Source organism: Thalassophryne amazonica, chromosome 22 (assembly GCF_902500255.1).
Source record: "Thalassophryne amazonica chromosome 22, fThaAma1.1, whole genome shotgun sequence".
Lineage (NCBI taxonomy): Eukaryota > Metazoa > Chordata > Actinopteri > Batrachoidiformes > Batrachoididae > Thalassophryne > Thalassophryne amazonica.
In genome coordinates, this window is record NC_047124.1 from 3,836,026 (window position 1) to 3,860,211 (window position 24,186).

At 43.2% G+C, this 24,186-nt stretch overlaps 1 protein-coding gene across 3 annotated transcripts in view; it reads left to right on the plus strand.

The window, feature by feature from the left end:
* Positions 1–5,277: 5,277 nt before the first annotated feature.
* The window catches only part of LOC117503934 (plexin-B2-like), a 119,721-nt gene continuing 100,812 nt past the window's right edge, over positions 5,278–24,186 (plus strand). Inside the window, exon 1 of one of the 3 annotated variants that reach the window (XM_034163236.1) lies at positions 5,278–5,666. The gene's annotated coding sequence lies outside the window, so the exon portion shown is untranslated. Of the gene's footprint in view, positions 5,667–22,394; positions 22,674–24,186 lie in introns of those variants that run through there. The other 2 variants (XM_034163237.1, XM_034163238.1) reach the window with 2 other exon arrangements.

Sequence of the window (24,186 nt, forward strand, 5' to 3'; positions counted from 1 at the left end):
AGTATTCCCGGGGTTCGGTGGCGGAGGAAATCGGGTGGTTCCGGTTCGACTTGGACAGACGTCTCCTATCGTCGAGCCTGCCCACACGACACCGTTGGAATTCGACTTGTGACCGAAATTGTAATTTGTTGTGTTTGTTGTGCGTGTTCACAACAGTAAAACTTTGACTTTCTTCATTGTCCGTTCATTTGCGCCCCCTGTTGTGGGTCCGTGTTCCTCACTTTCCCCAACATTAAATCCAGGTTAAACTGATTTACCAGGTAATATCTAGTTTAAACCTGTTTAAAATGTGTTTTGAAGCAGAGACTTTGAGTGTATGCAGATCATGGCCACTAGATGGCGCCATCGACCTGCAGTAGACAAAACAGTTGCAAATTCCGAAAGTTTTTTTCAAAATAAAAGCATGATATAGAACAGCGTTTTATTTGATATATTTTGGAAATATAAATGTTTGTGAGACCTTTAGTTCTGAGCAGCAGTTTGTCCTGGTCCAACTCGTCTTCCTGACCTCAATCTGCCAAAATGAGACAGAAATGAACTGGCGGATTATCAGTTCTGCTTTGTTTGATGATGATGATGATGTCATCACTTACTTTAAAGCTGCTGTATGTAGGATTTCGGGGCGTTCATTGATATGAAGAGAATACAGCATTTATAACCATCTGTTCATCAGTATTCCACAAATCTGACTGGTTAATCGTGTGAGATTTCAGACCGTATAATATCAGGTGGAAGGTCGCAAAATAGTCAACCGTTTCACATTTCATGTATTACTCCGTGCCCTGACCACACGCACTGCTACACAGATGTCAATAATGGCGCTGTCAGCTCAGAGCGAGAGAAAGCCGCCCCCCCAAGAAGGCCACCATGTTGATACGGGATCCAAAAAGGGACATATTAAACACAGCCCGTAACATTTTCCAGCATAACCAAAAGACTAAAGGGGGAAGAAAGTCAAACTTAATCGTCGTTCGCTCCTCTGTGCATCGTTTACTGGCTGCTAGCACAGGCTAACTAGTTTGAGAACCCTCGTTTTAACTGGAGGATTGTAGGTGTCCATTCTTCCAAAAGGAGCAAAAACAAGAATCAAAATATTGACTGACAACAGAATAATGCAGTCAGCAACCTCACCACTAGTTGGCACTAAATCCTACACACTGTAGCTTTAATAAACCTCTTTCATCTTGTCTTTGAATAGAATTTAATTTTGCCCACTAGAGGTCAAAGGTCAGTGCTTTCAGAGGCATCAGGTAGCGTATCAGCGTTAAGAGGGACCCAAAAGGTGACGTGTGCATGAAAAAATATATATAAAAATCTCTCAGCACAAAATATCAGCCGTCAGCAGCTTCTCCCAAACGATTCTTTGAATAAATTACCCTTAATTCTCACTCTGTCGTCAAATCTCAGCTTCAGAAGAGGCGGCACGGCCTTCATCTGCATAAATTATTCAGTGTGTGAGGGACAACCGCTACCTGTCATCCATCTGCTTCAAGATGAACAAACCATCTCGTGTTTACGGGCGCTGCAGGACCTTGAGCCAGACGCATGGGGACGCGACACCTGCACCGCCTGCGGAATACTAAACCAGGGCGCACAGGCAGCGGATCAGCTTGGAAACAGAAACGCGGAGTAAAGCGCATCAGTGGCTTCAAACTGCTGGCCCGAGGCCCGGATAAGGTCCACATCCCTCCACGTCATGGACTGTTTCACTAGCAGCTGGAGACTATTACATCACAAAGGCCTGACCCGGGGTGTGATGTTGGGGAGGGGGGCTCTCTGGGTGCACCTCCTGGTTTGAGTGTGAGAGCACTGCTGAATCATGCACGCTCACACACACACGACTCTGGCTGGTAGTAATCGGAGAACAGCGAGTTTTTCTCTACGCTGTAATTCATCAAAGTGACGGCTGCCAATGACTTGCAGTCAGCCAATCAATCAGAGCTCCGCCTGCTCTCTGTCCCGCATGTGTCCAACCCGAGTCTCCACGTTGCCTCCTGGTTCCTCCGATCGAGGCACTGATACGGCCCCGGTTAGCGGTTCAAACTCCTGGTTGGATGAAGCTATCAAAGAGAGACGGCTCCACGTCTGAAGACGAGACTCCACATGAAATGTACATTAATCTTCTCTAAATGTACATTTCTGTCCTTTATTTTTTTGTCTTTTCTCTTATTCTATTCATGGAGGAAGTGGGACAAACAAAGAGTTGCATTATTTAGTGAATTTAATTTCAGTGTATTTGCTGTGTGCAGTATAAATGTTGTTTATTTACAGATGTCAGTCTGTTCACATGCTCAGTGAAATGAACCATTCGACTCACGGTTCATTCATTAATGTTTCAAATGACTTGAAAAGTAAGTTCCATAAAATGAACAAAAGGTCACGTAGTACAAGTTATTTTTACTGCTGTAAGGTCTGATGCTGTTGTGCATTACCGCGTACTACCATATAAAACCCTGTACTGCCATATAATTGTTTTTCTTTTTTACTTTCACATTTGATACTCTGTGTGCTTCTTACCCTGTGTGCTGCTATACAATGCTGCTGGAACCTGAGGGAGTCTTCCAGAGGATCAGTAAAGTTCTATCTAATAAAACCTTATACTACCAGACATCAAAGACACATTAATGTGCCAGCAAGTGTCATGTTGGACATCCATCTGTCTGTCTGTCTCTGTGTGTTTGTCCATCTCTGTGTGCTGTGTGTCTCTGTCTGTCTCTCTATACCTCTGTGTCCATCTGTCTGTCTCTTTGTATCTCTGTGTGTCCGTCTGTCTAACTCTCTATATCTCTGTGTGTCCATCTGTCTCCATCTGTCTGTCTGTCTCTCTATATCTCTGTGTGTCCATTTGTCTGTCTCTCTATATCTCTGTGTGTCCATCTGTCTCCGTCTCTCTGTCTGTTTCTCTATAGCTTTGTGTCATCTGTGTCCATCTGTCTGTATGTCTCTCTATATCTCTTTGTGTCCATCTGTCTCCGTCTCTCTGTCTGTTTCTCTATATATCTGTGTGTCCGTCTGTCTGTCTTTCTATATCTCTGTGTCCATCTGTCTGTCTTTCCTTATCGCTGCCAATTTAACTGTCTATGTCTGTCTGTCCCTCTGTCTGTCTCTCTATATCTCTGCTGTCCATCTGTTTGTTTGTCTGTTCATCTGTCTGTCTCTCTGTCAGTTCCTGTCTTTGTGTCTGTCCACTTGTCTGTCTTATAAGTTGGTAGATGGATTCAGACTCGTCTTTGCCGCCCACAGATGTGTAGATGTGAATGATTTATGTAAATGGCACTGTTGAAGGACAGAGAACACAGACAATGCACACACTCACTCTCTTTATTCCCTTTTTCATATCTACTTCTAAACCTCACTTTCATATCTCAGTGACTGAATCGTTCTCAGGAATGAAGTATTTATTTTACAGGAAGTCGAACCTGAGTCAAAGCTGCACGTGAACACTCTCCATGTTCCTCTAATCAACCCAAAAATAACATTAAATCACAATGCTGATGAGGTGTCGAGAACAGGAGGTCAGGCCACTAAGTCAGAACGTGTCTGTTCAGATGTCCACCATCTCCAATGTGATGTTTTAACCAGATTTATTTTGTCTCATCATTAATACTTTTATTCTGAAAGCATGTCCTTCTCTATGCAGCCGTGCGCATGACCTTTGACCTACCTACTGCGTCTGTGCCTGTGGTCTGTTCACAGACGAGCAGTAGGTGGGTCAGAGATCATGTGCACGCTCATGCACACTCGTGCACACTCATGTACGTTCATACTTGCAGTTAATCCCACAGTGCTGCAGCAGACGCTTTGCTACACTTTAACACTCTCACGGTTTGGTTCAGAAGACGTGAAACAAAAGCTTCGTCCTCTGTCCATCCCAGTGTGTCGAGAAGGTTTTTCTCTGCCAACAAAGGCAGCATTGTGCAGCACCGGCCCTGTGGCTCGCAGCAGGGGCAACTGCACACTTAACCGGGTTTGACACGAGCACCACGGGCCCCTGAGGAGAAAACAGTGACATTACACGAACAGAAGAAAATGCTCAGATAATCAAAAAACAATCTCCTAATATGAATAGAATACATTTAAACCTACTTAAAGTTACTCTCAGTTTTACTCATAGATTAACATCTGGCAGACAAAAAGATTTTGCAGCTTCTGTTTGCTCCATTTTTGAACTGGCAGTATTTATTTATTTATTGTTTTAAAACAATTTTTTTCAATAATATCCCATTAAAATGTGAACGTCATACATTTATTTGCACTTTTTCTGGAGTGTTTTTTTTTTATAAAACCAGATTTAAACAAGGCTTGAATGGTCAGTGTCAAGTTAGAAAGAATGTAAAATCACTTCTTTAAATGCAGTTTTCAAAATAAAGTGTTTGTTACGAAGAGAGCATCAAAAAGGTCTCAGTAATTCCAGAAAGTTTCACAGCTGCCTGAGTTTAGTAAGTGGGGCGAGAAATTGTGTGTTTTATATATATATATATATATATATATATATATATATATATATATATTATATATATATATATATATATATATATATATATATATTATATATATATATATATTATTTATATATTTATTTATTGCAGACATTGTTGTGCACAACCTCCGTAATAAACTAAGCTGGCAAAAACCAAAAGTGACAAAGTTAATTTACAATCATCACCATAGAATTGAACAAAAAATGAGAAAAAAACCCCGAAAACAAACTGGGGTTCTAAAGCTGAGCCCTGTGGAAACACCACATGACCAGGAATCACTGTCTGATTTCACCTGACAAATGGAACAAAATAGATGGGGAGATCCAAGATTTTTAGGTTGCGGGTGGGGTGGGGTGGGGTGGTGAACGAGTCTGTCACAACTACAAGGGAGGTCTCGGGTCATGCCCCCCACCCCAGAAAATTTAGAATATTTACGTGCCACTTCCAGCATTTTGATGCACATTTCACCATAAAATACAACCACAGAGAAAAGATAATTTTAAGTAACTCAGAACAGAACCAGAACTAATACAGATTATGTGTGTGTGTGTGTGTGTGTGTGTGTGTGTGTGTGTGTGTGTGTGTGGTGTGTGTGTGTGTGTGGTGGTGTGTGTGTGTGTGTGTGTGTGTGTGTGTGTGTGTGTGTGTATAATTGTGATACTATATGCATTTGAAGTATGAGGAAAAACAGTTGCGATTCAGTTCGGTTTTATTTTGAAGGGGACATTTGCGTTGTGTTGGGTACTTGACAGTTTTGCCAGCAGGCGGTGGAGGAGGAGGAGAGTCCCCGTTCTGATGCTCTCTTCCGCTTCGGTAGCGGCGGAGCTCCGGGATCAGGAGGCGACTGGATGCGTGTACGTTTGCGGCTTCCACAAACTCGTCTTTTCGGAGCTGGATGTTGCGTTAAGTGTAAACTGACGGAGCACCTGAACCGAACCGTGGGCGTGGGAAGAACCGGAAAAAGCAGCTTTTCCACTTGGAATTCTGTGGAAGTCAAACTTCGATTAGCACGTTTAATTCCAGTTTTCCACCCGCGGCACTTTTAAAACGTCATGATGTGAAACGCGAAAGTTCTGGAGTCATTTTTCTCGGAGCGGACGACTTTTATTCGTCATGGGTTTCTTCTCCTTTGGGATTATAGGAGGACGAGACGGCGGCGGGAGGAGCTCAGCCGTCAATCTAAAGGTTTGTGCCAAACACTTACTACTTAATTCTGATGTGTCCTTTTGGTTTTTAAACTTAAAAAACTATTTAAGATACATGTTTTATGCGCGTCTGGTGAAGCTTACGTGGATTTTGAAGATTTGAAAGCAACTCCTGGTAGTTTTCTTAAAGCACCAAACTCCACTGACAAAACGAAAAATTTAAAAAAAATGTAGTGATTTTTCTGCAAATATCACAAATATAATAAACAAGTTGTCATGTTTTGAACATGAGGAGGATGAAGTTGAACATCCGGCTGGTAAATGTTTTACAAAAACAACTTTATTTGAAGAAAAAACAATTTAAAAGCACTTAGCCAGGGGTGGAGCTAGAAGTTTTCTGAAGGGGAGCTGTTGTTATAGGGTGGCTGAAATTTAATAAAGTGGCTGCAGGTTTGGGAGACGTTCTACAGGTATGATACGACAAGTGCAGAACAACAGCTAACATTTAGCTACATGGGGGGAGGGGGGGGTTCAAGTCTCCCAGCTTAGGGTTACCGAAGTGGGTCTGTCTGTAGAAACTCCAAGTAAAGGGTTTGCACAGGGGCTGTCACTTTTATTTTATTATTTTGTTTAACTTTTATTTAACCAGGAAAATTCATTTGAGATTAAGAACCTTCTTTTTCAAAGGAGACGTGGCCAAAATCGGCAGCAGCTAATACAAAACACAGTTACACAATTACACAAAAAGACAAATAAAAATGAAAAAATTAAAATTACAAGTGTGTGTTGGGGAGTTGGCCTCAAGTACTCTGCATTTGGATTTAAAAGTGCTCAGTTAAGTTAATATTGTTAATTTCCACTGTGTTCCATGTGATGCTGCTCAGCCAATCAGAGGCTTTCCACTGTCTTCTGTACCTGTCACCAGTGCCAGCATTTAATCACACGTGCTAATTAGCATACTGAATTATAAGAGCATTTATGTCTTTAAAAATTTTTTTTTTACAGTACTTGTGTCTATGAAAATGTACTTTTCCTGCAGCTTTTTGCTGTGTAATTCGTGGGTATGTTTGGAGATGTTTGGTAAATTGCAATGTTGGTGTTGGTGCACTGCCTGCTGTCAGAATGTGGTACTGCAGCTTTCAAAATGAGTTAAAAAAGAAATCACATCCGTAACTGAACTAAAGTTGAAGGGGAACAGCTGTGGAACTGTAGGGCGAGGCTTTCACAAAAAACTCTGCTTCTTTACCATTTTGTCATCTTGCAAATATTCTGAATGAAAACCAGACCGTCAGGACTCCCAGACTGAGCTCAGTCCTGGTTTTGGGGGTGAGCTCGATTTGCTGGCCTGTCTGCAGGTAATAATCATCTGATTTTTTATTTTTTTTTTAATGCTTTTTTTCTCTGCTTATGATTGTGGAATGTGCTGGACTCAACACTCAGAACATCTGGAGCCTCAGCAGGCTGATCCTAATGTATTCCACGCCGGACTGACTCGCCTTCACACGGGTCTGTGTGGGATTTATGACAGCTGTGCAGGATAACACTTTTAATTATCTTTTTTGTTGTTGTTTGAGTTTGTGCATCGTTTACTGATATTTCTACCAGTTTCAAGGGAGACGAGGACGAAGTTCAGAAGGATTTTAAAGGTGATGCAAATGAAAAGTTTGTCATATTAATGATTTTGTGCACATTCACTGGATTGTAATTTAAAAAACAACAAATAAAACCCACCTAATTTGTAATGTTTTTCATTTGTTCGGACAGTCAGACAAATATGTGACACACATTTAGCACTACTTTCAAAACATTTGACAGACTAAAAGATTAATCAACTATTAATAAATAGTTGCGGGTTTGTAAAATTTGTCTTTGCACAGAAACAGACAAAACCTAGAGCACCACACTCATAGAGCGCAAACCTCCGCCAACACTAGTTTACAGTTCCACAAAATTTTACCTTGGAAAAAATTTAATGGTCAGAGTCCAGTTAGAAGTGATTTTCGAAAGCTAAATTAGATGTGATCAATCTCAGGAGGATGGATGTAGTTTCATGCACTTTAATCAAAGTTGTTGTTTTTTTGTGGAGTTGTCAGTTCTTTCCACATTTTTCACAGAACATTGGTTTCTCTGCTGTGCACAATTTGTCATTGTTTTTAGGCAACTTGGTTTCTGACTGATAACTGGAAGACAAATGGGCGTAAAATTGGAACCTCCATCCAATTTTAGTGGTGCAGGTAAAATGTACACCAAATGGGCTTTTCAGTATTAAATTCAAATGTCCACAAAATCCACAATCCAAATCAGATCTGGATCAGACTTTGTCAGGTGGTACTGAGTGCCAGTCTGCACCCACGTTTGATGGAGATATAATGTAAAATATACATTAAGGGGTTTTCAACATTCAACTTTGTCAGTCCTTTAAAAAATACCGTCCTACATAACGAATGAATGAGAGAATTTCTTTTTTTGACAGCGTGTGAATTGTTTAAAATTTGTTCAGTGTTAAAGGATAGGGATTTGTACAAGTTTTTTTTTTCCTGACTTTGACCTATGACCTTGAAAACTGAATCAGTTCTTGTTGATCAGGATATGAATCCTCTTAAAAAAAAAAAAAATCGTAACGATATATGAAAAATTGTCGGTTACAGGCTGTTGACAAACAAACAAACGAAAACATAATCTCCATGCAACAGAGATTAAACTACAATGGATATGGCATGTAGATAGGGCCCAGGTGAAATCTGTGGCTAGTTATGGCGTGCACATAGGGCCCCGGTGACTTTGGCTACTAGTTAAATGGCTTGCAGATAGGGCCCTGGTGACCTTGGTGGGTAATTAATGCTTCATCTGTGGAGTGTTTTATCTTATGATTCCATTTAATGTCGCGGTCAAACGCTGAGTTGTTTGGTAGAATGTTAATCATTAACCCAAATGATTGATTGGCTAATTCGTTGATCAAACACATTGATCTTTGGGTCCAAAGGATGATGAGATTGTGTTTGTTTTTATTAGTGTAAATGGTATGTCGCTGGATTTTGGACTCTTGGCTTTAAAAAAAGGAGGATTTTTTTAAGTCATCCAGTTTTACAGGTGTCGCATGTTCTAGTTTGAGTTGTGGTTGATGTGTACTTCATCGGTGATGTAGCTCTTTAAATGAAATACAGTTTGGGGATTTCTTCACAGATATATCGAGTTCACTTCGAAGGAGGAAGTGCCGCATAAGTTTATGCTGCAAAATAGGAATTTCAACTTCCTGCTTGGAGAATGTGGGTGCACGGAGTCCAGTAGAGATTTGATAAACATTGGCGACTCTTTTTGGTAAAACCTGTAAAAAGCAGTTGGGTTGCTATTGAGTGAGATGGCTCGGATAGCCAAATGTATTTAACAGGAATATATTTTTTTTTAAAATGAGGAAAAGGTATTGTATCGGCAGATACTGAAGGCTCCAGTATTGGTTTAGTATCAGACATGAAGACGTGGTGTCGTGCCACCTCTAGTGACGCTAACTAATGTTAGTATTGGCAACTGCGAGAGTGTGACTAACCAGCATTAACTTGGTGATTTGAAATGCTGCTTCTCACTTGTAGAAGAAGATAATGACACTTTCCAGAATCTACAGCAGGGTCGCGAGCGGCACCCAAATGTGGTGATGTCTTCCTCTCGATAAGATCGATGATTCCACCACGTTTGAAGGCGATCGGCTGAAAATGTTCTGAGTTATCCGGCTAACAAATGGGCAGATAACCTCGCTGGTTGAAGCAATAAGTCAAAGTGTGTGTGTGTGTGTGTGTGTGTGTGTGTGTGTGTGTGTGTGTGTGTGTGTGTGTGTAGTGATTAATATGAGCTTTATGGTGACTGTGGAAAAGTGCCGGCTCAGCCTTCCGCTGACGGGACCAGATTAAATTTCTCTTGGTGTTTGTTGCTGTTGCTTGTTCAATTAATGTTTTCAGGAAAACGGCACTTCAGGATCTGGAAAGGAGGCAGTTATTTCCAAAAAAGAAAAGAAAAGTGCTTCATTAAAAGCTTATTGTTTGGCTTTAAGCTGTCACATTTCCGTGTCAGCGGGATTTTCTCAGAGGGCCCGTCCGAACGCTTCCTTCAGACTGAGACGGTTTTCGATTGGTGAGGAGCTTCACCTCAATGAACCTGGTGGAGGTTTAACATCATCCACTCGGAAACGGAGTCCAACGTCTTTGGCATCTTCAAGTTATCAAAGCAGATTAATGTCCGACTTTTTCAGGCCTGAAACTAATTACAACAGGCATTTAATTATTAGTGATCAATATTAACCCAGACACATGGATTATTGTTTCCGTCTTCTTTTGCATGTTTAGAATGTTAATGTTAACACGACGCTCAAATAATCTCACATTTCAAACTCATTTCTACAGTGTGATTGAAGTTCAATAACATAAAATAATGTGTGAGGCAGAGCATCCCTGCTAGACAGCAGCGCCCCCTATAGGTTAAATGTCACCACATTTTGTTTGTGCTTCGTCAGTGGTTTCCTGAGTTGAGGCACAGAGTTTGATTTAAATGCATCAAAGTGAAGCTGAGTTATGACCTCACTTCCTGTTTGGCGGCTTTGCCACCAGTTTTCCCTTGGCTGTGACTGATGAAACGGTTTGAGGAATCAAACAACCACATGGACAGAATTTTGGGTGGTTGATCTCAGGATCAGCTGTGCCAACTTTCATCAGGAATTGGACCAAAATTTTATTTATTTTCTGTGTAAAATCAGTTATGGCGGTAAAGGTGTTGTGGTAGAAATTGACATGGGGGGGGTGAACTCAGAATGCCAACGAGCCCTGATTTCTGAAAATTAGTCACACAGTTTTAAAGTTGCATGTGTAAATGTACCTCCCAATTAGACCCATTGGTGGCGCCGGAGCACAGCAGGAGCAGACGTGAAGCTCCAGTAGTCTGACAAACTTACCACTTTTTACCGTAAAGTTACTGTGTCGGCATGAAACGTGACGGCTGGTTTGTTGTGACAACGCGTGGGCATTCGTTGGTGTGTGTGTGTGTGTGTGTGTGTGTGAGACTAGCATCATTATTGTTAGCTTTATCTGCTCTGACAATCTGAACAAACACGTTGGTCAGAGTCAAGGTCGCATCCACCTGCCACTGTTTTTACAACAAACCCAACCTCCGCTCGCTCCCTGGGAGCCCAAACACACGTTACGTAAACACACCAGCAGGCCGATAACAGCAGCAAACATGAGCGTTGACTGAAGCACGCAGACTGCAGTGCTCGCACCAAAATGTCAGAGGGATTGATTCCCAAAACCAGCTGATTGAAGATCCAGGTAACCTGAAGGTCATCCGGTGACCCCCAGGCAGTGGGGTGTCATATGACTGTCACATGTGTCATATGACTGTCTCAGTGCATGTGACAAACTACAGCTTGTCTGTGTCAGCTGGTTAATTAGTAAGGTTAGCTCCCCAGCTGAGACTGGTACCCTAACCCAGCTGGTTGTCCAAGGATAAGGTTTCGAACCCAAGTTTCGGTACGAGTCGTCCAGCAACTTTAAACCATGAATCAAGTTTAAACCAGACTGTCTTTAACTAAAACCAGCCAAAAACATGAAGCTGTTACTTTAAAGACGGGAAAGATCAGTACAAGAGGGCGTGGTCTCACTGATCACTGGACTGAGACATGAAGGACACGGATAAACAGGACACCTGCTCCTAATTTCCATAACGCATGTGATGACAAGCCCAGCCATGTCTAGCAGGTGGCAGACGGGTGTCTGGTACATTAGTAGCAAACAAAAAGGGTGTGGTGCAAAAAGCGGTTAAGTGTATTTGTTTCCAGTGTGTAAGGTTCCGGGTTCAACCCCCCCCCCCCCCCCCCCACACACACACAGCCCCCCAACAGTCCAACACTTGAATTACATAATACATAAACGTAATCCAGTGAAAAAAATTGTGCCAAATCACATACAGATCCATATCAGCTCCACTGTGGTTATCCAGAGTGAAAACAAGGGCGCAGCCGAAATCACTTACTAAGCAAATGAAAGCTGATTTTTCTCCAGATCTGGTGACTCAAAGTTCATCAGATTTTAACCAGTTTGCTTTCATTACATGCCCTTTTAATCTGGAGATGTTTAAGATGACAGCATATATTGATTTTCAGTTATCCTGTTCAAAACCTGAATTTTACAAAGCATTTATGTTAATCAGGCTTTTGCCCAAAATACCCAAGAATAACTCGTTAGTTCTCACCTGCCGTGAAACTGATGTATGAAAAAAGGAGCAGATTCTTAAATGTGAGACGCTGGAACAAGTCTTATTCCCCCCCACCCACCTGTTAATAAATGACTAGTAGATGATCATTTGCTTGTCATTATTTGAGGACTCGTTTAATGATTCTAGCCACATTGACGAGTCGCTCAGCTGAAGACGAAACTCGAAATAGATCCGCGTGTCTGCCGAGTTGTCACTCTGTAATCAGCCGGCACTCCAGCAGGTAATTAATGGCATTGTATGAGATTAAAAGGAAAAAAAACCCCGGTGCTGTTCTCCTGCAAAGGCTGGTTTTTGTCTCTGTGTTTCTTTGTCTGTCTTCTATTGTCCACAGATGCAGCTGCAGTCTTTTATTTGTTTATTGCGTTTAATTATTGTTGTTGTTTTTTTTCTTGGAGAGTGACGCCTCACTCCTCCTCCGACAAACTGATGTGACCCTGAATTAAGGCTCAGAGCGGTTTGTCCGGGTCGCTCAGCGCCGCTCCAGACTTCACTCAGGAGACAAGCGTCTCTGACGGACACACCTGTGTCTCGCCATCAGGTACAAGGGATTTGTAGTGTAAAGTACTGATGATCTGGTGGACTCCAGAGGTTATTATCGTACTCTCTGACGTTTCACAGACACGGAACGAGTCCCTCAGCGAGACAATGGGATGAATCGCGTCCTGTCACGAGTGGACCTCCTCAGCAAGAAACTTGTCCCTGATCAGTACGTCACTTGGACAGAAGTCTTCAGGCTTTCACTCAGTTCCTCGGAACCAAAACCCAGTCAGGAGCTCAGGTCTTGTCCATTTGTATTGTGAGGGAGGTCCTGGCGTCCACCTCGCCGTTGAACCTTCTTGGCTCCTGGATGGCAACCACCTGGGCAGACATGAAACACAGGCGTGTCCTTGGCTTTCTCTGGTCACCTGGATCCTTGACACTGAGGCCGATGTATGCTGGATCATGTCCAGAGAAATGCGCCACACGTCCAAAAGGTCATAGTTGACGTTCACCTCACGATGTAAGCGATGCGTCTCACTCAAGTCTCCCGGAGGAACCGTTTGACGAGTTATTCCAGTGGTACCCCGAATCCTCCAAAGAGTCGTCGCCTTCGGTCACATGTTCAGGCTTAAGTGATACAAACCGAGCAGTAAGATGGGAAGTTGGTTGTCCTGCAAAGATATCAGCATCATCTCTGACCTTTGACCTCATGTTCCATTAAATAAGTCCAGGGAAGTCTTGGATCTCATCTTGATCCAGGATAGCCACAAACAGGACATTCATGGATCATAGTGTCGTCGGCAAAGTTCCTCACCAGCAAAGGCGCGTAAGGCGCTGGTTTTTCGAGGTCCTATCTGCAGTCCAGCCCCCCCCCCCCCCCCCCCCCCCCCCCCCCCCCCGGTCGAGCCCCGCGCAGACCACGAACCACAAGAGATGAGCTTTAGTTTTTGATATTAACTGATAAATTGTTTTTCTTTTATAATTTAAATGAATAAAACTTATTTTGACTCGTGTGGACGTCACGCCGTTGGTTCTCGGTTGACTCAAATTTGAGCCGTCGTTTTACTCGCCCATGTGGGAACGGGAGGGGCATCAAAGTGTTTAGTGTTGAAGCTACCGCAGAATCTTTCACAGGAAGTGATGCGTCTTGATATCTGATAATCCGGCGTGGATCCACACTCGGAAAACGTGGCGTAAAGATGACTTTGATGCTTTCAGAGCCGACACGTCTCCACGTTACAGGCTGGAACTTTGGAATAAAGCTTCAGAAAGTTTAACTGACAGACTGTTCGTTTGTCGTGGCTCAGTTTTGCCCTCTGCAGCGCCGGTCGATGTGTCAGAAGCAGCTTTCGTGCTGTGCGATAAACATCTGCACATTTTCTGCTTCCAGCTGTGAGATTCTGCTGCTGCTCATGAAATTGTCCGTTGTTCAGAGGCGGCAGTCTGAAGATGGTTTGTGGAAAATGAGGACGTCTGTGTGAAGTCGTACAGTTTGGCTGCCAGCCGTCTTCTCTTTGCGTTTTTTTTGGGGGGGGGGGGGTGTAACACCCCCATGTGAATACCTGCTCCCCTGAAGAGGAGCCGAGATTAGAAAGTGGCACGAGGATTCGAGTCTGCGCTGCTCGACGCGGCGTTTACGGGCCGCGCGCTGGATGACAGAGAGCTGTCATTAAAACGTCCACCTGGTGTCAACACGCCGGTGACAAACGCCACAGTGTCTGCCGGAAGACGTCAAACCAGAATTTCTTAGATGGTTGCTTTAAGAGGCTCATGGCGACGCAGTTTAAAGGAAGAAGGCTGAAAATCTGAAGATAAAACCTCAAACTAGCTGACTGTTAGAGCGCATCCCTCTGCCGGGTCATGACACAGTTACCACCTGGATAGTCAACCCATCAGCTCTTTGTGATGTCATAAGGAGAGAATGAATAGAACAGAATGAGATATGATCTTGCACCATCACACCCACCACACTACAGAACGCCTCTTTATTTGATGTAATCTGCGGTTTGTATGACTACATATGCTAATGCTACCTACACACACACACACACACACACACACACCCAGTAACAGTGTCTGTCTACATCTGGAAATCCAACATCTGGAAACTTTGTTTCTTGAGTAATTTGTTTGTTTGGCTCATAACGGTTGACTGTCAGTTTATCTCCTGAGCAGAAGCATGAGGTCCCTCATGACCACTTGCCTTCTACACCTTTCTCCAGTTACAATATGCTGATCAGAATGATTGAAAGACAACACACGGTGGTCATATGTTGGCCTGGCTAAATCCAGGGTCGTCTCTTTCCCATGCTCTTGTCAGATACGTGACCTTTTCCAGTTCTTCGCTGCTTCTGGTGTTTGACGTTCTGGTTTCAGGATGTGGGCTGTGTACATTTGTGGTACCTTTTAGTTTAATGCCATATAAGAAATATTTTTAGAATTACCTTTATGATGTCATGTGGCAATAATAGTTTAAGTCATAACATTAAAGAGATCAAAGACCAAATCTTCTTCCAGTGACCATTTTTCCACAAACATTTTTTTTTTCCAAATTCTGTTTTGTGCAGGCAAACAGAGCTGATCACATCCTCCATCAGCTGACGGCAGGAATCTTTTTTTTTTTCATTAGTTTTTTACAGAACGTGGGTCTGACAGCAGTCGGACTAAACGCCGGCCGTGGACTCGTATGTTTTTCCGCGTGCTCCTGAGGAGGCGCGGCTGTCGTACCGGCATTTCTGCTGTGATGATGTGGAAGCGTGAGCTTTATGAAGTTCTTACATGTGCTTTGAGTTTGTCCTTCGCATTTTTTAAACGTGAGCCTGTGGCTTAAACACTGGCGTTCTGCTTGCATTGGAGTCGAGCTCAAAACTCTCCCGAGCTTCTCTGCGGAAACACCAAAATAAAGCAGTTTGTCCTGTTTGGGGGAAAACCGACGAACCTTGGAGCCAAATCTGAAATGACGTTCTGCTTCATAAGTTGGCAGAGAACCATCGAGGAGGAGCAGTTTGTCTTGGTTCCACACGTTGGTGTGATTTACAGCAGGAAGTGACTGGTGGCCCTCAGAAGTCAGAGAGCAGAAAGTGTTCACACACTCTGAGCTGCAGATTCGTTTACACATACAAACACAATGTTTATTTGTCTTTGTTAGGTTGCTATAGAAACGCAGTCTTTGTGACATCACACTTCCTATTTACTCCTTCCACTGGACCTCAAGCATACTGTGAGTTACAGATTAACCTGGTTGAGTTATTGGTTTCAGTGTGCAGCTGGAACAGCTGTTTTTTTTTTTTTTTTGTTCGTGACTCCTCGGATCAGTATTTCCTGGACACTGTTCCCCCACACTTTTATTTTTGAAACATTACTCGTTTTTGGACGGCGTGGTGGATTAGTGGTTAGCACTGTTACCTCCCAGTGAGTTGGTCATGTGATCGCTTCCCGCCTGGTTCTTTCTGTGTGGTGTTCTGCTCGTGTGGTCGTTGGTTCTCTCTAGTTGCTCCGGTACCTGCAGGTTTGGTGAATTAGACACTTTAGATTGACTGTAGGTGTGTTTCTCTGTGGCCCTGCAGTAAACTGGTGGCCTGTCCACGGGGAACCCCGCCTCTCGCCCAGTGACCGTTATGATGGGCTCCACCCCCATGACCCTTAACGGGAATAAGTGCATTCAGAATACGGATGGATTCTCTGTTTTCTCACCTCATTTCTTTTGCTGTTTTGGTCTTTTTGTGTGTGTGTGTGTGTGTGTGTGTGTGTGTGTGTGTGTGTGTGTGTGTGTGTGTGTGTGTGTGTGTGTGTGTGTGTGTGTGTGTGTGTGTGTGTGTGTGTGTGTGTGTGTGTGTGGGGTAGTAAATTCCTGGTGCAGCTGTGTCAGATGGTATCACTTTATGTGGAAACTGCGCTGCCAGAAGCAGCTCTTTCACTTCCAGACTTCCTTCTCTGTGTTTTTCCGCCCCATGGTTGGAGGCCGTGTTTCCTCTTTGGATTGTTTATTATCACGATTAGACTGAAGTTCTGGACGGAGGCTTTAATCTGTTGATACCCGGAGACGAGGGCGATGCTTTGGTCTGCTGCGTGTTTACATTTTGTGCTTCCACAACCTGATTCTAAGGGAATGTGATGACGTCTCACTCGTGTCAGTGTTTGATAGCATAAAGATTACGTATCATTCAGCGGAAAACATCCGGAGTGAAGAAAACACTGGCATCCTAATGTTGGAATTCCACAATCGGCCTGAGATATGAAGCACGTCAAGTCAGTAACATGAAATTTACATTTAGTTCCATTAAATTGGACTTCAAATAATAATTTAATAAAAGCCCTTTGTTTTTTTCTATGTTACTGTGAATGATTGTTGCGTATCCTCTGTAATTGTGCTGTGTGGCCTCCAACCTTGTATCATCTTAAATCTGCTATACATTATTTCACCAGTAGATGTCAGTAGTCTCTAGCTGTTAAATGAGGCTCCATGTAATGACGCTTTTTGTGAAGCATTTGGCTTGAAGAACCAAAGTTCCAACCCAGACTCCACGTCGCTGTCACCTCTGTGTCTATCTTTACGTATTGGTTAATGAAATATTCACAGCAAAACTGAGCGACGCTACGAACGCTCACTCAGTGAGCGTGATTTTTCTCCTTTATCTGATGGCAGTACTTACAGAAAATTCTAGAAAAAAGCAGAACACCAGGTTGCATTAATAATGTGAACAAAATAAAGAATTTTGACACTTTATATCTAAATTAGACAAGTGCAACTTTGTAGTTCACGCTGTAATTTTTTTTTAATTTTCAGTCATTCTGCTTTTCAGGCAAACACCAACATTAGTTCTGCAGTCAGATTGATTGATCGGCAGCAATCTTTGCTATCTGTGGACTGTTAAGAGTATAACTCATTAAAATGAACTTGGTAGGTCAAAAGCTATCAGCTTTTTATAAAGGAGAACCTACTGCAAGGAGCAGTCAAAACAGAAAATCTTGCATATCTTCGCAACATTACTTGAGATAAACATTAAACTTTGCACAATGATACATAACAATGAACAAAGGCTGTCTGCCAAATGTGGAAGAAGTAGGCCACTAAGGGGCACCACAAATGGAAAAATGTTAAAAATGGACTTAAATACATGCACTGAATTGCATGAAGTTCACTTTTTGTCATTGTGGATCACATCTGAGTTGAGTCCTACACTTTGGTGATGACTGCATAAAGTGGATGTGCCTCATTATGCACCTCTTTTATGCTGTTGTGTGCTGGCGAGACGGCATAAAGACGAGCTACGCTGTGGGCAAGCTGGTGAGGAAGGCAGGCTGTGTGTTGGCACTGGACTGTCTCAGGAGTGGCACAGAGACGGACCCTCCGCAGGGTGCTGACATGGTGCGAGCCTCAGCTGTTACTCAGAGCATGTTCTGGGAAAAAAGGACATCTTGGTTGAAGTTTGTCCTGTTGACGTTAGAGGTCGAGTGATGGCGCCGTTGCCCATGTTGTTCTGCGGGTCAGACCCACATCCCAACATTTGAAATGTTAGGAATCACATGGGCCCTGCGGGGGCTTGGGAGGCGGTCAACGCACGGGGCTTGGACCTCATGTATACCTGTTTTATTTTGTTTTTTGCTCATCAACAATAAAAACGATGGTGCTGCACATGAATGAGTCTGAATCTGGGTGACTATTTTTCTTGTTGGAAGGATAAAAGCTGCTCGTAGTCTCGTTTGTGTACTCAGTGTGTAACTGGTGTGTTTTCAGTTCAAGGTCTTGTGAACGTTTCGGGTTTTGAAATGGAAATGCCTGTGTCTGTTTGGAAGGTCGCGATGGTGAGGTGGCATGTTTTCCTCTACGGGAGGCGGGTGTTGCGTGCAGAAGCTGCATGTCATTAATGTGTGCACGTAGGAGACGGCTGCCAAAAGGGTCAACGTCAGCCAACCGTCACTCACTTCAGGGTTCATCCTCAAGGACGCTGACATGCACGCTAAAGATTATGCCGGGCCGCTGGCTGAACGCGGCTCATGTGCGCCCGCTGCCTCGTTAGGAGCGTCTTCATTTTCAGCTGCTGGATGTCGAGGAGTCTGTGAATTTCTGTTCATTTGATTGAAGCTTCTATCAGATACATGAAGGTTGCTGTGAAAAGCAGTTATTTTAATAATAATTGTTCATGTGTCTGCATCTGATCACTGCTGGGTGGCTGGTTGGTTAGTTGTTAGTTGGTGTTAAATCCCACCTGGTTACAGCCCTAGTTTAATTTATGGTTCTGGACGGCGGTTCTGACGGGTCTGTGAGAGCCCCGCCTCCTGTGTGTACTTCAGATATTTGATGTGCGCCCGACCGCTTCATGGCAGACAGCTCAGTGCACTCGTGGACTGAAGAGTCTTGTGGACAGACGAGCCGACAGATGATGAAAGTAAAACAGACAGATGATGAGAGATGGGATGGAGGAGGTCTGGAGAGACGAACCGTAATCAGATTTACAGACTTGGGTTTGTTTCTTGATTTGCGTGACCTGTTTCTCGTTTACAAACATGAATGTTCGAGTCCCTCTGACTCTCTTCTTCTCACCTCCATATCTTCTGAATGCCGCTTTTGGATCGTCTGCCTCACGGGTTGAATCAAAATCAGCTGATTGAAAACTTGTGACAGTATGTAACGAGGGTGGCGTCTGGGCTAACCCACAGCACCCTGGGATTTTTGACCTCTGACCTCAAAATCAGTAGCCTTCTTGGGGTCACTGTGCTTATTAGACACGCCGGGTTTGTTGACATTCGGACCAGTACAACTGAAGTAATCTTGCTCAGAAGCGAAATGTTACACGATTGACTGACTGACTGACTGACCTCGTCCTTGTCTGGATCTTGATCCAGACAAAACGTTAGTTCTGCCTCCTGATACTCTCTTTTCCAAACCTTTCTGAGTAAGACCTGGATTTTAATTTTTCTTCCTTAATGTTGATGTAGATCTTTGTGGCGTCTGTGGTTCTTGTGTTCTGTAAGGACGAGCGCCCGTGAACGTCTCCCTTCAGCACCGGATGGTTCTGGGTTGTAATCTAAGTTGAAGGAAGCAGTAAGAGGAAAACCTCCCTGCTGGTTTGGCTCAGCGCCGACTTTGCTGGACTCAACCCGCCAATGTCATCTAAGAAACACGGCAGACGTACAGAGGCGATGAAATAACCCCCGCCCTCATCTGTCAGCAAGCAGAGGTTCAAGTTACATGTTTTTAGTGTGTCTGTTGGAGAGTCTTCTCACCCGTTTAGTCCTTGATCTGTTCTTAGGACCGTCACTGCACCGTTGCATCTTCTCACCATCAAACACCTGTGATCTGACCTCAATCCTCAGTCCAGAGTCCAGGTCTGACACTGACTCGAGGCGTCTCTGATCCTCTGAGACATGGACATGATGAAGCCTGACTGTGTTTCTGTATTGGTCTGTTTTATTTTTTGCATTTTGTTGGTTCTGACTCGTCGTCGTGTCATTTCCATTAAACACGCTGTTGTTCTTGTGTTTGTTCTTTCTTCACCTCCCCTCTCTCTCTCTCTCTCTCTCTCTCTCTCTCACCTTTCCTCTCTCTGCCTCTTCCCCACTTTACTCTTCTGTCTCCACAGCAATGTTAATCTCTCGCTTGGTTGCTGTTGCTGAGGTTTGGACTCTCTCCGCTATCTGCTGGTCAGGAAATTGGACCCTCAACGGCCCGCGTGTGCCGGAATTGAAATTCCTTTTAAAAAGCCGGTGCAGTACGCGGTGACGCTGAACCTGCTTTCTCAAGCATTTTTTCTATTATCTAAAAAAACAACAGCAACAATACAGCGGTTGAAAAGCGGCGCTGAGATGCGTCTCTGATGGTCCGAGTCTGCCGACTCCTGAAGAATTTGTTTGCTGGGACACGCAGCCGTCAATCATGAATAAAGAGCAAATACAAATTGAAACACATTCAAAGAAAACAAAACAAAAATGATTCATCAGTCTGGCTCCTGTTATCAGTTTCCAGTTATCAATAATTGTTGAACTCATTATTTTTGGCTGCTTCCACCTTTTTTTCCCAGTGAGATATTTTTTTTTTTTTCCAGGAATCATTTTTGTTTTAAAAGGCGGTGGGCAAACCGGATCGAAGCGCTTTAACATCCTGACGGGTTGTTTGCAGTTTCTCATGTGACGTGATGTCAAGTTAAACTGAGACCAGCAGAAAACATCTGGAAGCAGTTTGTGTGTGTGTGTGTGTGTGTGTGTGTGTGTGTGTGTGTGTGTGTGTGTGTGTGTGTGTGTGTGTGTGTGTGTGTCAGGAGGTGTTGCCAGATCTGTTGAGAGAAACGAGCGACAGTGTGCGGCGGCCCACCAAAAGGCCAAAACGGGGAAAATCCAAAAATTTCCATGAATATTAGTTTTTGGGTCAATCACTGCAAATTCACAGTTTTGCCAAAAATGTTAGTCAAGAAAAATAATTTAGGTTCAGTTTTAATAAATGGCTGGTATTTTTTGGAGAGTTGGACAGAGTCTGACAGGTAATGATGAGACAGACAGACGGAGAGTCTCATATCAGCTGGCAATTTATTTGATTTTAAATAATAATGTGACTCCAGCAGATTAAAACTGTCTCAGCCATGTGCTCACAACCGGCAACTCGTGGGGTTTGAACGTTCCAGCTCCAGAGGTGACGCTGGGTAAGGACAGTGAGGTTGATCCAGAAGAAGGTGAGTTGACCCCGTGTCACCACTCAGTTCCTCACCCGTCGCCTCGCTTATTTGAGAGCTGCTTGTATGACACCGTTAACCCTCACTAAGGGGCGTGTCTGAATCATTTAATGAGGTGTCGATCGCCTGTTTCCTCTCACGGTTACTAGCATTAAACCCGTTGGTGGTTCTGCTTGTTTTTATTGGCACAGTTGGACTTTCTGACACGGGCTGAAGAAGCAACTCGGCTTTCATCACTTTTATTGTTACATTGGCTTTAAAAATTCATTTCCAGGCAATATTAAAAAGTCTTGGTTCAGTGACTTTAGGACTATAATTTACTTTGCAGCAACTTTACCAATTTAGTCTCAGAGCTGTTTGCAGCCTGGAATGGAATACTCATTAACCTTGAGGTTTGTTCCTTCTCTGGGTCGCACACATTAAGCATTCCTTGTTTACCGGACGAGACTGAAGCGTCCGATGAGGGATCAGCACACATTTCTGCTTTATCTCACCCGCTGAAAAAACGGCTACAATCAGGGGTCAACAGCCACGAGTGACATCAGGGGAAAACGATGGATTTCTGATTGATGGTGCACGATCCAGGTCATTTTTAGAGTGCTACTTCACCTGCACAAAGAGCAAAGAAAAGTGTCATCAGCTGTTCAGGTAAATACGGAAAACATAAAATCAGACGTCCGAACCGCCTGGCCAAAACATCACAGGAATACTCGGCAAAGCAGGTCAAACCAACAGGTGACACTGCTCCGTGAGACCTATGGTTCAGAGGGAGTGAAACCTGTTGTGTTTTCAGTCTTCTTTGGTCTCTTTCCTCTTTGTTTTTGTGCACATTGAAGCTTCAGCTTTGGTCTCTTTCCTGCACAGAACCAAGTAATTCAAGTTACGGAACTTGTTGAAAAGACTTTGTCCTCCTCCTGCATATTTCATCCAAAGCTTTTTTTGTATTTTTCTTTTAAGATTTACTAAATAACATAGTTATGGGTATCGGATATTTTTTTAATGTATGCAAAATAAATGGTTGCTAGTTCTTTTTGTTGACAGACTGTTAACTAAATATGAAATATCATGAAATTTTCAAAGATATTAAAAACCTCCATATACATGTTTTTTTTTTGGGGGGGGGGGGCGTTATCATATTTAAAATTTCAGGAGCATTTCTAAATTTTATTTTCTAAACTTGGCTTCTTCATGTTCAGCCAGAGGCGTTGATGAAGATGTGGCCTGTTGAATGATAAAAGTCCCGTGTTTGTTTCTCGCGTTATTCTGTAAACTTGCTGGGCACAGTTTTTGCTGTTGCCAAAACATAGTCCACGTGACGTCCTGACCTGGACTTCTGTGGGTTGTTGTGCCGACATGAGTGAACGTGACAGAACTGCAGAGGAATCCGTTTGAGACGACGTGGTATACCTTCTACTTAAAGTGTTTTCTTCTTCTTCGCCGTTACCTCCTGATGTCTGCAACAAACGTTGCGTTTTTGTTCGAAGGAGATGTGAGTCGCCGTAGTGACGGTGGGCACCGGAGACCTCAGTCGTGAGAGATTAGGCTGAAACTTGTTCTCCGTCCTGTGTCTGTGCTCGCTCTCTCTCTCGTGCACGTCTGTCCACTCACATTTTGTGGGTCTAATGTCAGCGCGAACTCCAGAACATGTAAGTGGAACAGGGACTTCCTGTGGTCAGGGCTCAGCGAGTGTGAACGGAAATAATCTGACAAACAGAATGAAGGACCTTGGGGGGGGGGGGGGGGGGGGATTTGAATGGAGTGAAAAGATGCTAAAACAGAAGTGGGTCAGACTCTTGGGGGATAATTTGTCCGTTATCAGTGATGAATTTATAATTCCAGTAATCAATCACTAAGTGTGAACTATCCCTCACCTGTACCTGTTGACTGACAGTGGTGCAGCTTAGCTAAAATTTCCATTAAAAATGGTTAATTTTGTGATAAAAGCATGGATTTTGGCACACACATTCTAAATGAACTAATGTTTATTTTCAGATATGGAGCCATACTGGAGCTGACCTCTAATGAGCTACAGGGGTCAATGAAGAATTACACAGGGGTCAAAATTAAAATGCTCCAATCATGTTGAAATACCATATTATTCCAAAAAGGTATAGTTTGGACTATCTATTACTGAATGTTCTGGAGTTATTGGGTAAAAACAGCAAAAATGGTGACAAAGGTCAGTTTCAGTTTGTACAGGGGTCAAAAGTTAAAGTTGCTCCAATTTTGGTTTTAAAAAAAAGCAAATTATTGGTTAAGAGCATTTTAAAAAGGAATAGTTTGCACCATCTGTCATGCTTAGTTATCATGTTACAGGGTAATATGTCATACGTCATACAATCCAATGGATGTCGACATTGTTTGACCTTTACTTTGGAGACCAAACATTCAACACAGTCAAAACTATTTCATTTATTAATCCTTTTATTTCAACCAATAATTTGCATCACTTTTTACCAAAATTGGAGCAACTTTAACTTTTGACCCCTGTACAAACTCAAACTGACCTTTGTCACCATTTTTGCTGTTTTTATCCCATTACTCCAGAACATTCAGTCATAGATAGTCCAAACTATACCTTTTTGGAATCGTTGTGATCACACAAATAATGTTGGAGCATTTTTAAATTTTGACCCCTGTGTAATCCTGCATTAACCCCTGTAGCTTATTAGAGGTCAGCTCCAGGATGGCTCCATATTTGAAAATAAACATGAGTTAATTTGGAATATGTGTGCCAATTCCATGCTTTTATCACAAATGAAAAATTGTTTTGCTGTGCTGCCCCACTATGACAGACTTTGTGGATGATGCTGTGATCTTTGTCCTCAAAGATCACAGCATCATCCACGAAGTCTGTGGGTTTGGGTTTTCTGGTTGACCTGGGTCCAGACTAAGATCCGGCATTCGCTGACTTCCTGGACTCTTCTGTCAGACATTTGTCTGTTTATGGCAGAACTGTGGATCTTGTTGAGAGATTGTCTCAGCAGTGACTTTGATGACATGGAGGGACACCTGGGAGAAGCTTGTGGAGTAGCGAGGTCAAAGATCAGAGGTATTTAGTGATGCTGATACCTTTGCAGGAGAATGAAGGTCCAAGTCTCCAGGGTCCTGGTGCTGACTGTCTTACTGTCTGGCTGTAGACTTGGACTCTAGTCAGTG